General features: G+C 44.7%; 1 protein-coding gene across 4 annotated transcripts in view; it reads right to left on the bottom strand.

Moving 5' to 3' along the window:
- LOC309631946 (uncharacterized protein) overlaps positions 1-14,001 on the bottom strand; it is a 122,812-nt gene that overhangs the window by 23,402 nt on the left and 85,409 nt on the right. For all 4 annotated transcript variants that reach the window (XR_014246656.1, XR_014246657.1, XR_014246658.1 and 1 more), the window contains one exon: positions 4,980-5,115. The gene's annotated coding sequence lies outside the window, so the exon portion shown is untranslated. The remainder of the gene's footprint in view (positions 1-4,979; positions 5,116-14,001) is intronic.

Genomic DNA, 14,001 nt, shown 5'->3' on the forward strand with positions numbered 1-14,001 from the left:
AGAGAAGTGAGCAGCTAAATTTACACCTCTGAAATCCTGTGGCAGTTATGCCTTACAACCATAGTATCTATAATAGTCATAGTGGCTAATACTTCTATGTCCTCAAGTCTTCCTGCTTGGTGGGGACAACTTGTCCTTTAAGATTAAACAAAAACTTTCTCAGATTCAGATCCCACCTATGACAAGTACCCTGGCGTCTCTCCCAACGTCCCCAGGATTTTGGTGTTCTCTGTTTGGCTGGGAGCTCTAGGTCAGTCCCTGGCTCTGCTGACTTTCTTATGCTGGACACGTGCTCACCTTCTGTGTGGGGTGTTCTTTTCCACACAGTGTTGCTGTGGTTCCACTGCTTGGGACTTCAGCAGTTGTGGGCCTACTTTCCCTTCCAGTGTCCTTCCTTCCAAAGTCGTCATCATTGTGTTGACCAGGTCACTCTATGGCCATGCTCACCAAGGGTCTTCTTCCTGCCATCGCTAAAATTCTTATTGGGCTTTCCCTTCTAGTGTCTTTTTTTTTGGCCATGCCGCGTGGCATGCTGGATTGGCATGTGGGATCTTAGTTCCCCAACCAGGGATCGAACCCGTGCCCCCTACACTGGGAGCTCAGAGTCTTAACTGCTGGACTGCCAGGGAAGTCCCCCTTTTAGTTTATTAAAATGATTTTTCTTTAGTTCATCCCTCAGTGTCAGACAAGCACATCTCTTCTAATAGTTGGAGTTAGTTTTGCTGGTCCAGATGGAGGACAACCCGAGAGTACATTTCTCCCACCCCAGTCATGCTTTGAATACATAATCGAGTCAGCGTCCCTAAGCCTTGACACCTCAACTTGCTTCTACCCCAGGAAAGTTCCCTGCCCTCCCCATACACTGCCCCTCAAAAGTGAGGCCTGGTCTTTCCTTCTCTTTTCACACCTGACTATTGGTTCCAAAATGTCCCCTCATGGCTTTATCCAGCAAATGGATCATAACACCATGCAGAGGCTCTTGAGGCCCCCTCAGCATTTACCTGGGTCCCCACAGGTGCAGATCATGCTTTCTCAGGATCCCACTGCATTTAATGATCTCTAATAATAATATCTATAATAATTCCCAAGACCCAGCTTAGTTGCACTGATAACAATTTTCATGGTGTTACTATAAGGATAAAGCGATTTCTACTCCAAGCCCTAATCTAGTTTTGCTCATATAATTTATGTGATTATATGCTGAAGAGAGATGCTAGAATTACAGAAACACCCTGCATTGATTATTTGCTTACTCTTCTGAGGGAGCAGGGTTTAGCTGCTTCTTTATTCTACAGTAGACACAGGACTGTTTTCATTTCTCAACTCTTTTCTGTTAACCTATATCAGTTTTTGGATAATAAGAAACTATGTTCAGGCCTCTCAGGTTGGGCCTACCCTGACCCGAGGAGCAGACTCGGTGGGCTGCAGAGGGCTGCTGGGGAGGACACTTCCTCTTCCCTGTGCCCTTATCACTCAGAGCCGGCTTCGGCTCAAGCTTTGAACCTTTATTCTACACCTCAAACAATCCCCCATGAATAAAACACATCAATCTCTTTGGGGACAGTGTCTCCCTAGTCCAACTTGTCTTTCCCTGGGAGCTGGCCATCAGGCACTTCTAGGGGTGTCCTGAAGTTCCTATCAGAAAGGCCTGCTCAGCATCTTGCATTCTGGCAATGAGAGCTTCAGCCTCTAGCCTGGTTGCAGGTAAATGCGCCTCCCAAGAGGGCTCTCACACCCAGCCAACACTGGGTAACACCGGTAACAAGGCAGAGTCATCCAGGAAAGGTCTGGTCCTAAGTCAGCTCCTAGCCACAGGTCACTCTGTCTCTCTCTGAAGAACTGATAACTGGTCTGGGTGCATCTACTTGGAGGTAGGCGCTGGTAAGGGAAGCAGAGCTGCTCTTATACATGATGTGCTGTGCCTACCTATGAACATGACTTTGAACGTGGTGTACTAGGTCTGACCCCGGAGATGAATGTGATAAAAGTCAGAGCGAGTAGGAGAGCCATGGAGATGTAGAACAGAAATTCAGACCCAGCCTGTGTCCATAAAGGGGCACAGATTTTACTAAAAAGCACAGGTTGTATCTACCTCAAGCGCTTCTGCGGTTGAAGAATGATCCGTTATGTGCCTTGCCAGCATCTCCCCAGTTTCCTTCTGTAAAGCCTTTAAAGATCATCTGGAAAGGTGTCCCCGGTCTCTTTCCCACTGTGCCCACCATGGATACTGTATCTATTCAGTTCTTAATTCGTTCATTTACCCATCAGATAACGTTGACTGTCTTCATCGGAATGAGCGCTGAGCTGAGAGAACGTAACTGCGTGGCTCCTGCTCTTAGGACGCTTCAGACTAGTGGAAGAGGCTAAAGCTGACACACTTAGCAAAGTTCAGGTGATCTGAGCAAAATGCTGAGGAAGCACAAAGGATTTAGTGATTGACTCCTGGGTGCTGCCCGGAGCGGTCAGGAAGGGCCTCACAGGGGAGGAGACATGGTGTCTACACCTAGCGGACGAGAGACCCTTGCCAGGTAGGGAAGGCGAAGACAGGTGTCACTGGGGATCTCACCAATGGTATAGGACTGTCACCACCGTGGCCCAGGCAGTCTCTGACCTCAAAGCTGACAGGTGGCTTGAACACCCTGGGGCCGCCCAGTGATGCCTCCTCCTCCCCTGCTCATAGGCATTTTTCCACCCTACACAGGCCGTTTTCTTTTTCTTTAAAAATTTTTTAAAAATTTTATTTTATTCATTTATCTAATTTTTGGCTGCATTGGGTCTTCCCTCCTGCACGCGGGTTTTCTCTAGTTGCTGAGAGCGGGGGCTGCTCTTTATTGCGGTGCGCGGGCTCTAGGCACGTGGGCTCAGTAGTTGTGGCACATGGGCTCAGTAGTTGTGGCACACGGGCTTCAGTAGTTGTGGCACATGGGCTCAGTAGTTGTGGCACATGGGCTCAGTAGTTGTGGCACGTGGGCTCAGTAGTTGTGGCTCACGGGCTCTAGAGCACAGGCTCAGTAGTTGTGGGGCACGGGCTTAGTTGCTCCGCGGCATGTGGGATCTTCCCAGACCGGGGCTGGAACCCGTGTCCCCTGCACTGGCAGGCGGATTCTCAACCACTGCGCCGCCAGGGAAGCCCCCACAGGCTGTTTTCTATCCTCACCCAGGAAGCAGAAGACTCTGGGCCATTCATTCCCCAAGGACTGCACTTACTCTATGTGAGGCCCTGTCCCAGGCCCTCTGCGGGGGAGCAAAGAACACAAGGCCCTGGGCCTGCACAGAAGAGCTGCAGTCATGTTAGGGGCTGTGCAAGACCATGCAAAGGCGTCAGTGTGAGTCACAGAAGCAAAGGCCATGGGTTTGTCACGGGGGTGCAGGGCCTTCCACATGTCATGGAACACAGTACTGAATATCACAAACTCTAAAACTAGCTTTCTCAACTTTTCTCTGATTGTTTACAAGTAATGTGTTTACCCTGACAAATCTTGTTAGACTCAGAGGTTCAATGGCCAGGGTTGCTATGTTGATGGCAAGGCACATCAACCATCTCTGATGTCATATCAGTAATTCAGTGTTCACGACGTCAGTTTTTTCAATAGACATTATTTACCCAAGAACTCACCATCACCACCGTGACTATAGTTTTGTTGCCACTATATATTCCATTTTATTTTTCATTTGAAATATTGGTTGAATGCTTACCTTAGGTCCAGCCCTTTTCCAGGTGGGAAAATTCAAAAGCAGGGGCCATAGGAAGAGGCAAATACCCTTGAGATGAGTGACGTACTCAGCGCCCCCTCCCCATATACTCTCCCTTGGAATCCAGCCTTCTCTGCAGATGGAATAACAGACCTGCCTCACCTCTCAGACCTTCTCTACCAATTCACTCTCAAGATTTCAACTCAGCTCCAGGCTTTTTTTTTTTTTTTTTTAATTTTTGGCTGTGCTGCTTGGCAGGTGGGATCTTAGTTCCCCGACCAGGGATCAAACCTCCCCTCCTCCCCACCGCCCCCTGCAGTGGAAGCCCGGAGTCCCAATCACTGGACCACCAGGGAAGTCCCATCAGCTCCAGGCTTTTAAATGCAAATAGCTGGAAAGACGTAGCTCGAGGATCCATGGATCATTTATGGCTCAAGGTGAATACATTTCCAATGGGTTTGATTACGAAGAAAAGAGCAGAGCACCCATGGGTCTGGGCTTGAGAGACCTGGAACACTCAGGTGAGTTGTAGGGAGGAGGGATTGGGGAAAACAACAAACGAAGGCATGCCCTGTTGACAGGATGAGTTCATGTTATAATTGCTTCTTAGTGTAGAGGAAACAGGGAAGAAAGTGCCCAGCGTGAGGGAACAGGGACACAGAAGGGAGGGAAGGAAGGAGGGAAGGGAGGAAGGGAGGGAGGAAGGAAGAAAGTGCTCCTATTTCACAGATACCTCCAAGTCTGGGCCTGGAGCAGGCCTGTTATCAGTTCCTCCCCTTCTCCTGCTCGTGCTTCCTGAAGGAAGGGAATTCGGGAATTCATACGGTGGCTTTCTTCCTGTCTTGTATTCTTTTTCTACCCCCCCTGCCCCCCCCATCTCCCCCCTAAAGGGAGAGGAAAGGAAGGCAAAGACTAAAGGCAGGGCTGAGAGGAATGAGGGGAAGATGCCTGGGGAGGTGTCAGCAGGCCCTGCCTCTGTTATCTGAGCACAGAGGTCTCGCACCTGTGGGGGCATCCTCCATCCCACACTGCCCTCGGAGAGGCCGAGCTCTTCCCAGGCCAGCGCCCTGCATTCACACAGTATCAGCAGCAGCTCCCACGGTGACAGCCGTTCTTCCCAAAGGGCCTCTCCCACATTCCCGGGGCCGGGCACCCATCTCCAAGGACCCATCTGACAGTCCTGGGGAAACACTCTCTCACCAAAATAACTATGAGGCTACAACTTAAAACCCCTTATTCTGCAGAAAGACAAATCTCCCCCGAAGAAGCTCCTGACAAGTACTCACCCCCCAAAAGGAATTTGCTTCCGTTTGCTTTCTCCTCCACAGCAAGCTAATGGCAACTTCTCTGCCAGAACGTAGGCTTTGGACAGGGAGAGGAACTTTCCGGACAGAGCTCCTTCCTCAAAGATGCACTGAGCAACTGGGGAGGAAAAGCACAAGGTGTGAGACATGCTCCCTGTGGTGACATAAGGAAGAAAAGGGGGCTGGCTTGTTTCTTTCCACTATTTTAAGGAATAAAGTTCCAAATGGTAATACACAAAGGAATCATTTTGGACTCATAAGCCATTTATTTCTGTATTTATGCAAACCAGCTCTGGACTGTGGGCTGTGGACAGGCTTTCAGTGTCTTTGGGGATCTGGCCCCAGCGTTCCCCTGCTCAGCAGTTACCTAAAGACAAACGTAGCTGGATGGGTGGAAACACTCTGAGGTCCTGAAGAGGGAATCTCACAGCTGTTCACTCCAGGCCACACCACCGGCCCTCTTCCAGCCTGAAACCAGCAGGAAAGCCTCTGTGGTGTCGTAGGGTGTGTGGGTGAGGGTGGGGAGGGAGGCTGGGGTCTGGGAACAGGGTGGCTTTCTGGGTGGGGGGGTGTATGCAGAGAAGGGGTGGTTACCCTAGTGTTTTTCAAACTTCCATGTGAACGCAAATCACCTGGGAATCTTGTGAAAATGCAGAACCTGACTCGGTGGATCTGGGGTGGGGCCTGAAATTCTGCATTTCTGACAAACTCCTAGTTCAGGCTGATGCTGCCAGGCCCCCAACCATACTTTGAGAAGCAAAAGAGGGACAAAACAGGAGGTGGTGAGGATTCAAAGACAAGATTTTCCCGGTTCTGAAAATGGCCTTGGTCTAGCTCTGGACCTGGGCTTGAGTTCCAGATTGTGTTCTAAATGGCTTTTAATTGATACACCCAAGTAGGCTTCGTTAAAGCTAGTTTGTCTCTCCCCAGAAACAATACCTGAGGGCCAGTTTTGTGTTAGATTTGTCTGGAAAGCCAGGTATGTAGGTATGTGCTGCCCTCTGCTGGTCAAAGTCTGGCATGCACATTCAGCTGGATGGGACAATTTTGGGTCCATGTCCAAAGTCATTAGATTCATTCCTTCAAACGCGTAGGTTCACTCTGTATCAAGCCTTTAGATAGCCACATTTTCAAGCTTTAACACAGGTTACTGTTGCAGAGCTGGTTCTCCAGACTACATGTTAGATCTGTTAGGGACTCTTCATGGCCATTTAGTACTGGATGGTGGGTATGTCAGAATGACTTTGAAGTTTTTTTTCCCAAGAGACAAGAATACCATTCCAAGTTGTTCTGGCAGGCAGCCCCTTCTCTCTGCTGAGAATCACCACAGCATTGTTATTTTTCATATGAAGAAACCGAGGGCTCACAGAGGCTAAGTGATAGGGCATGTTGACAGTGGAAAAGCTGGCGCTAGAACCTGTCATGCCATCTGCCCCCTCACATTTGAGCCCAGGTCATGGCTCTGTGTGAGGAGCTGGTCAGTCCCCTTCAAGACTAGGATGGAGCTCCCCTTCAGAGATACACCAACCCCTCCTGCCCAATAAATCTGTTTGGTCAGAAGGAGGGAGGAACGGGCAGCGGGGCAGCCTCTCCTAATTATTTTTAATGCAGCAGCTCAGCTGTGGCTGTCTCCAGGCTTCCCTTGTCAAGGACAGTGCCAGTAATGACCACTGAGAAACCCTAGAACTGGGAATTTAAGCCCCAGGACTTTCCTTTAAAGATTACCATGAGAGACAGGGGTGGAAGGGATCATGAGAAACCCCTCTTCTTGTAAATAATAAAAACAAGATCCTTCAATTTCCATCTTACGATGAAGGGCAACTTCAGCTGTGATCTTAAGCTTTGTGCACATAACCCAGTGAATAGAGATTCACCACCAGCAGGCCACAAGGGACCTGTTGACGGATTGTGGGGAAAAGGGCCAAAAAGAAAAGCACAAGACAGTACGGCTTCCAGCAGCCAAAGAGAGAAGAGGCAAAAGAAAATTGATTGGTGGAAAAAAAAAAAATCCAAGAGGCCAATTCTGCTGTCTGTCTTTTACTGCTTACCCTCCTTCAAAACTGTTTTAATGCCTTCTCCTGTCTCCTAAAATCACCAACACTTTTCCTTTCAAATTTAGTGGATGATCTCCATGCATGTTTAGACACACTGATACATGGAGAAAATGGACAAGCACCACCTCCTTCTCCCTACGGTCATGTCCACCACCTCCCCCCTCTGCTGTCCTACGCCCAAGAGAAGCTTCCTTCCGGTTGCAAAAGGAGACATGACTGGGGTCCTAATGAGGACTTTCTAAGGGGTGAGAAAACAAGAATAGTTTAGGGGAATCAGTGCCCAGATTCTCATGGAGCCCCAGCATTGCCTAAGCAGGTCATGCAGACATTCTTGCTACGTAACCAGCCCCCGTGCCATACTCCTCTGGGGGCCTCACCAATACCAGGGGCAAATCATGCATATCATCACGGAGTTGCATTTCTTATTTCGTAAGACTGTTCAGGCTAATTCCAGGCCTGGTGGAATTAACCCTAACAGCACAGTCCACCCCCAATCTGCAGTCAAAGGCCTTTTTATGGTAAAACAAACACTCTTAGTTTGACAGTACTTATTTGCCTTGTAACATTGCCTAATCAGATAGACATCAAACAGTACATACAGATTCCAAACATTTTCAATAGCCGGTGAGGGGTTCTTTTTAGATTTAAACAAATAGGTGAAGCATTCAGGGATTCTAGCACAAACTATCTCATATTTTTGTAGTAACTTTACAAATCTTTTACCTCCCTGATTTTTAGCTATATGCACTTTATGCTATACATCTGTTGAATGCTTAAGAACTGTAATCAATCATTAATTAAATCTAAGTCTTCAGACCAATTCTCCTCCATAGAGATAACGTCCTTCAGGGGCTTTAATTCAATTTCCCAGTAAATGTGATTATCAACATTAGTATTATCATAAGTATCATTAGCTTCAATGACATTAATTTTATCTATGCTTCCTGAATTATAGCAAGTAGTACTCTGGATATAAGGTTACAATCTGAATCAGATATAAGCACATTATAATTATTTTTTTCCCTCTCAACAAAATCTATCTTTGCATATGGTATATGAATTACTTTCCTAAAGCTGCTGTAATAAATGACTACAAACTTAATGGCTTACAGCAAGGCAAATTTGTTATCTTACACTTCTATAGGTCAGAAGTCTGACATGGTTCTCACTGGGCTAAGAGCAAGGTGTTGGCAGGGCTGCTTTCTTGTCTGGCAGCTCTAGGGGAGATTCTGTTTCCTTGCCTTTTCTAGCTTCTAGAGGCTGACTGCATCCTTGGCTCGTGGCCTCCTTCCTCCATTTTCAAAAGCCAGCAATGTTCGGCTGAGCCCTTCTTGTGCTGCCGTCTCTTGGATTCTCTTCTCATCTCTCTTCCTAAGCTCTTCCACTTATAAGGACCCATGTCATGACATTGGGCCCACCTGAATAATCGAGGGTAGTCTCCCCATCTCAAAGTCAGCATATTAGCAAACTTAATTTCATCTGCAACCTTAATTCCCGTGTGCCGTGTAACCTAACATATTCACAGGTTCCAGGGATTAAGGCGTGAATACCTTTGGGGGTTTCATTATTTCGCCTACCATTCCTTATGTATTATTTCTCAACAGAGTAGGAACTTGAGGCCATGTCTTTGTTATTCCAGGATTCAAAATGTCTGAGTAAAAAAATAAAAAGTCTTGAGTACACAGCCAAATTCCTTTCCTCTGGGTATATGGCTTAAATAAATACTCCTGCCCAATGAGAAAGGTCCACAACAGGATCCATGGGAAACATTCTTGTCTGTTTAAAATGTGTCCAGTGGAAAGAGTAATAAAACAACTACCTATAAAAAGGGCACCAGGTCCAGACAATGTTAAGGATGAGTTTTAGAAACTTTCAAGGAACAGATCATTGTCATGTCATATAAGTTGTTCCAAAATATAGGGAAGAAAAAAGAGATATTGAAAGAAGCCAGCCAATTGTTTTATCAGACTAGAAAACCCAATAACAAATAACTATTATTCAGTGCACAGCACATTCCCACTGGCTCATGCAAGGCTCCTCAATTTGTCATCTGTTCTCACTTTCATTTTTTTCCCTTTGCCCTTCAACCCTACTGCCAGCACTGTGTCGCCTTCCCAGACCTTGTCACGGGCCAGCACTCTAGTATATTTGCAACGTTTTAAAATGGGTTTTGATGCCTGTGTTTTTAAATTCCATAAACAACATGCTGTTAAAAAAAGTGTAGGGCAAGAACAGAAAACTATTGGCTAATCTCATATGAATTTAGACCCAAAATTCTAACTACTTTTCCAGTACACACCTTGTTATATTACATGTACTATTATGTTCACATGTCCAAGATATTGTTCAGCAAAAAAGTTTTCAAAAAAGTGCATGATATTATCCAAAAATAAATAAAGAAGTAAATAAAATGTGTCCAATTACCATGAGTTGCACTATGGGGGAAAGAATTGTTAGCACTCAGTCATGGTGCTGACTCTGGGAAAGAGGGTCTCAATAGGCTGCATTCCCCAATTAAACATTTTCATGGAATGGGGGCCTATAAGTCCCCCACAAGCATTCACTTGGGCTTCTGCTCTGAGCACCCCTGGCCATGGTGCCTGGGATACCTCAGACTCCATTCGCATGAAGACATCTAATAACCCAGCTTGTGTTGACCTGCCAGCTTGTTTTCATTGCCGGGTTTGGGCATGTTGTCTTAATATCTGCCCTAATTACAGGGCCCATTTTATCAGTGCTGTGTTATCATCCCAGGTGACTTGCTATGTTTGTCCTCCTCCCTGGAATAGGATGCCTTCCAGGTGCCCTATTTATGTTATAAGGTCTTTTTCTGCAATATGTCTTTCCTCATGAAAAATGAATTCTGCCTGGCCCATTTCTCTTAGCCCTGCTGCTAATTCTCTTAAGGTCTCTTATTTTGAGTGGGCTGAATGCTGTTTGATCCTCCAGACAAGTTGTTGCTGGTGAGTACTAACTGTTTTAATACAGTTAGGAAATAAAGTGAAGACCCCGAAAGATTGAGTTCCTCAGGCTAAGATCATATGAGTAGCAATGACCCCTAAGTGAATTTTGGTTTGTGTGTACTGCAGAGCTCCTCATAGCCAACGATACTGAAATTTTGTCTTTTCATCCTGAGGCATGTGAGCCCATCAAGTTATACCTAATTGTTTTCCTTTGTCAGTGATCCAAGTACACTAATTGTACCTCTACCTCTGCATGGATTTCTTTACCCACAACAGCTATTTTTATAAACAGCATTCTGGCAGATGAGACAGGCAGTGGATAGCCTTCTACCATTATATGCCAATACCTTTCTTAAACCTTCATTATCTCAATTAATGGTCCACATTAACACCCCCCCATGTCTCCCTAAATTAATTCTATCTCTCCATATAGCTCATTTTGAGGCTCAGGCAGAAATGTATAGCTTGCCCTTGCATCTAATAGACTTGAAAGAGTTTCTTGTCCACTCCCAGGCTATTTTACCCTCATGTTTGTAAAAGGCCTTGGGTTTACATGGCCAGATGGGGTTCAAATGCTAAATTAGACTCACAGGATCCAAAATGGCAATGCACAAATCTACAGGTTATTGTAGGAAAAGGATATGGTATAGAACAGCATCAAAGTAAGAATATCCATCCCAGCCAAAGCCTGCCTCACAGCAGAAGGTCTGCAGAGACTCCTGAGCTCCCATTTTTCTCCCACTATGAGGGCTGTTGCCAGGACATACTTTGTCCCCTGAATCAAGAACCACCAACTAATGTACAGAGTCCCTTGGAATGAGGGGGTCCAAATGGGATCTCAGACAATGCTTCTTATACCTTACTGGCTTAATCAGCATTTTCTTGCTTACATAACTGGCAGTAAAGGAAAATTTACACTGAGGTGTAAAATCATCGATTTAATTGTTGTCAGCAAACAATGCTGACAAACTGGTATAAACTGTCTTGAAAGTCCTCAGACCCAAGGTTACAAAGCAACACTATTAAATCATTATTTTCATGCCCAGCGACACATAGCCACTCGCCACGTAGCCACATTTATTATTTTATGTCATTCAGGCCTATGGAGTTAACTCTCACAGCACACATGGATACATAAACTGCTTTTTAAATAATCTCCATTTATCTTTTTTAGAGATGAATTTCCAGTGAAATTTTACAGATTTTAATGATTTATAAAAAATTTAAATTATATTTATATTTCTTTAAAAAAATCATTTTTGTGCTAATATTAATGCTAATGATAACTCAATTCAGAAGAAAAACTTCCTAATCTTTCAAATTTCATGGTCACAGGAAATAAAACATATTAAAAATTTAAATCTCTATTTTTGTTGGAGAGAAACATGATCTAGTGAACAAGAAAAATGCTTCGAGCATAAAACGGTACTACATTAGGATAAAATTCCGTGAGGGTGGAAGCCTGGAATTATGAAGTAAAGGAGCAAAAGACTCCTTTTGCTCCTTTAAAGATGAAAAGTTTCTAAATGTTAAAGAAAATCTTACATTTAGGAGTGATGTTTTTGTTTTAAAATGTCAATATTGATAATCAACTGGGATTATGTCCTTTGCAACTCTTTCAAAAATTATATATTTTGCAACATTTCTTTGGACAAAAACATTAGATTTCAACATAAAGAGTGTGAGAAGGTTCATATTTTTTTCCAAATCCTCTTTGGAAAAGTGTGAAAAATTGGAAGGCGTTGCCCTAAAGAAATTTACTTAGGTGTATTAGAAGAACTGTCAAAATTTTTCACAGTAGCATTTTCAAAATAGCCAAAAAAAAAATTTTTTTTAAGTGTAACAAACCAAATGTCCATTAAGAGGATTGACCCTTGGCATGAGCAAAATATGCCAAAGGGCTGGTGTACCCAGGAGCTCCAGAACTGGTCTAGTGCAGTGGTTGGCACGCTACAGCCCATGGCCCAAGTTTAGCCTGTCACCTGTTGCTTGTTTGATTTTTTTAAGATTTATTTATTTGTTATTTATTTTATTTATTTTTGGCTGCATCAGGTCTTAGTTGCGGCACACGGGATCTTCGCTGCGGCACGTGGGCTTCTCTCAAGTTGTGGCACGCAGGCTCCGGGACGCGTGGGCTCTGTGGTTTGCGGCGTACGGGCTCTAGTGGAGGCGCGCAGGCTTAGGTGCCCCGCAGCCTGTGGGATCTTAGTTCCCTGAGCAGGGATGGAACCCGCGTCCCGTGCATTGGAAGGCGGATTCTTTACCACTGGACCACCAGGGAAGTCCCTGTCACCTGTTTTGTAACTAACATTTTCTTGCAACACACCAATTCATTTACGTATGGTCCATAGCTGCTCTCATGCTACACAGCAGAGTTGAATATGTGGACACCACATGGGCCAAACTAATTTGCTCATTGGATAAGTTTTGGCTTTTTACAGAAAAAGTTTTCTGCCCCCTGGTTTAGTTCACCAAGCTGGGGGTGTGGAGGTGAGGCAGCAGGCACAAGCATCCTTTATTTTATAATTTTTAAAAAATTCTTTTAAAAATTGAAGTCTAGTTGATTTACGTCATGTTAGTTTCACGTGTACAGCACAGTGATTCAGTTCTCTCTATATACGTTATTCTATATATATATATTCTTTTTCATATTTTTATACATATATTATAGGTTATTATAAAATATTGAGCATAGTTCCCTGTGCTATACCGTAGGTCTTTGTTGGTTATCTAGTCTTTATAGCTTATTCGTACATTATGTTTATTCTTTTGTAGGTACGAAATGTGGTATGCATTTTTATGTATTATAAAGTATCAAAGAATACTTTCTATTTCCATACAACACAAAATTCTAAGGAGGTAGTAAGAGCACCCTGGACTATAGAGCATAACTTTTGAGGAATAAGTTTTCTTTAGTATTGTTTCTCATCGTGTGCTCTGCAGTTCACTCGTGTCAAGGACGATCTCCTAACAAAAGTACGTAGAAATGGGAGGATGGTGTTCCAGGATCAAAAAGGTTTAGAAAAACCACATCTATATCTCCACTTCAAGATTCACAATGCACATGAGTAGTGTATTAAAGGCTCTGACAAGTCCTGTGCAAAAGTGACCTGTTTACATTTGTTTAACCCTGAATTTTCAAAAAAAATTTGAATACATCCATTTTTTTTTTTCCACATAACATCTATTCCCTGGGACACGCTTTTGGCAACTCTCTAATAATCTAATGGCAGCGGGAGGAAGAGAGGGCCAGAGAGAAGCAAAGGGCAATGACAGTGGTTTTGGGTGATTCTATATGGTTCTGTTTCTGTGGAACAGAAAGGTATGGATTGAGATAGGAAACACTTTAAAGAAAGAATCAATAATGCTAGAACTATATTTGAACGTGAGGAAGGAGGCAGGGAGATAGAACATGACCATTCTACACATTTGCGTATCGGAGTGAATGGGGACAACGGAAGGGGAGAAGATTGTGGCGGCAGAGGCTGGACCAGTCCATCTGGGGCGCAGACTAAGTGCCTGCTGCCAGATCTGATGAGGCTGCTGCCTGTGTTCTTGCTGGTCAGGGAAGGGCAGAGAGGGAGCTGAGCAAAAACTCTAGTAGATCAGTGTGAATTTGTTGCTGGATGAACCCACCTTCGTTCTCTTCTCACAGGAGAGAGGGCAAAGCTCATCGGTTCTGCTGATGAGGTCTTCAAGAAACCTTTCAGCAAGCATACTCTGCCTTGGTTCATAGTTTTCAGTTATTCCTTGTTATTACAGAATGGGACAGCCAACAAATTTCCCTTCAGTGTGCTCATGTACTGTGGCCTGAGCCAAGGTCAGGGCTGGTGTTTGTGGAAAATGTTGTAAGAGGGCTTTGCATCCGCTGCTGTTTGTACTTTGTTTCTGAGCAGAATGTTGGAAAGGAGGGAAGATTCTTTGATTATTGGACTTCAGCCTTATATGTCAAGTGGGCCAGAAACTCTGAGCAAAGTGGAGGAATGA

The sequence above is a fragment of the Balaenoptera borealis genome, assembly GCF_965194805.1.
Source record: "Balaenoptera borealis genome assembly, chromosome: 7".
Classification (NCBI taxonomy): Eukaryota; Metazoa; Chordata; class Mammalia; order Artiodactyla; family Balaenopteridae; genus Balaenoptera; species Balaenoptera borealis.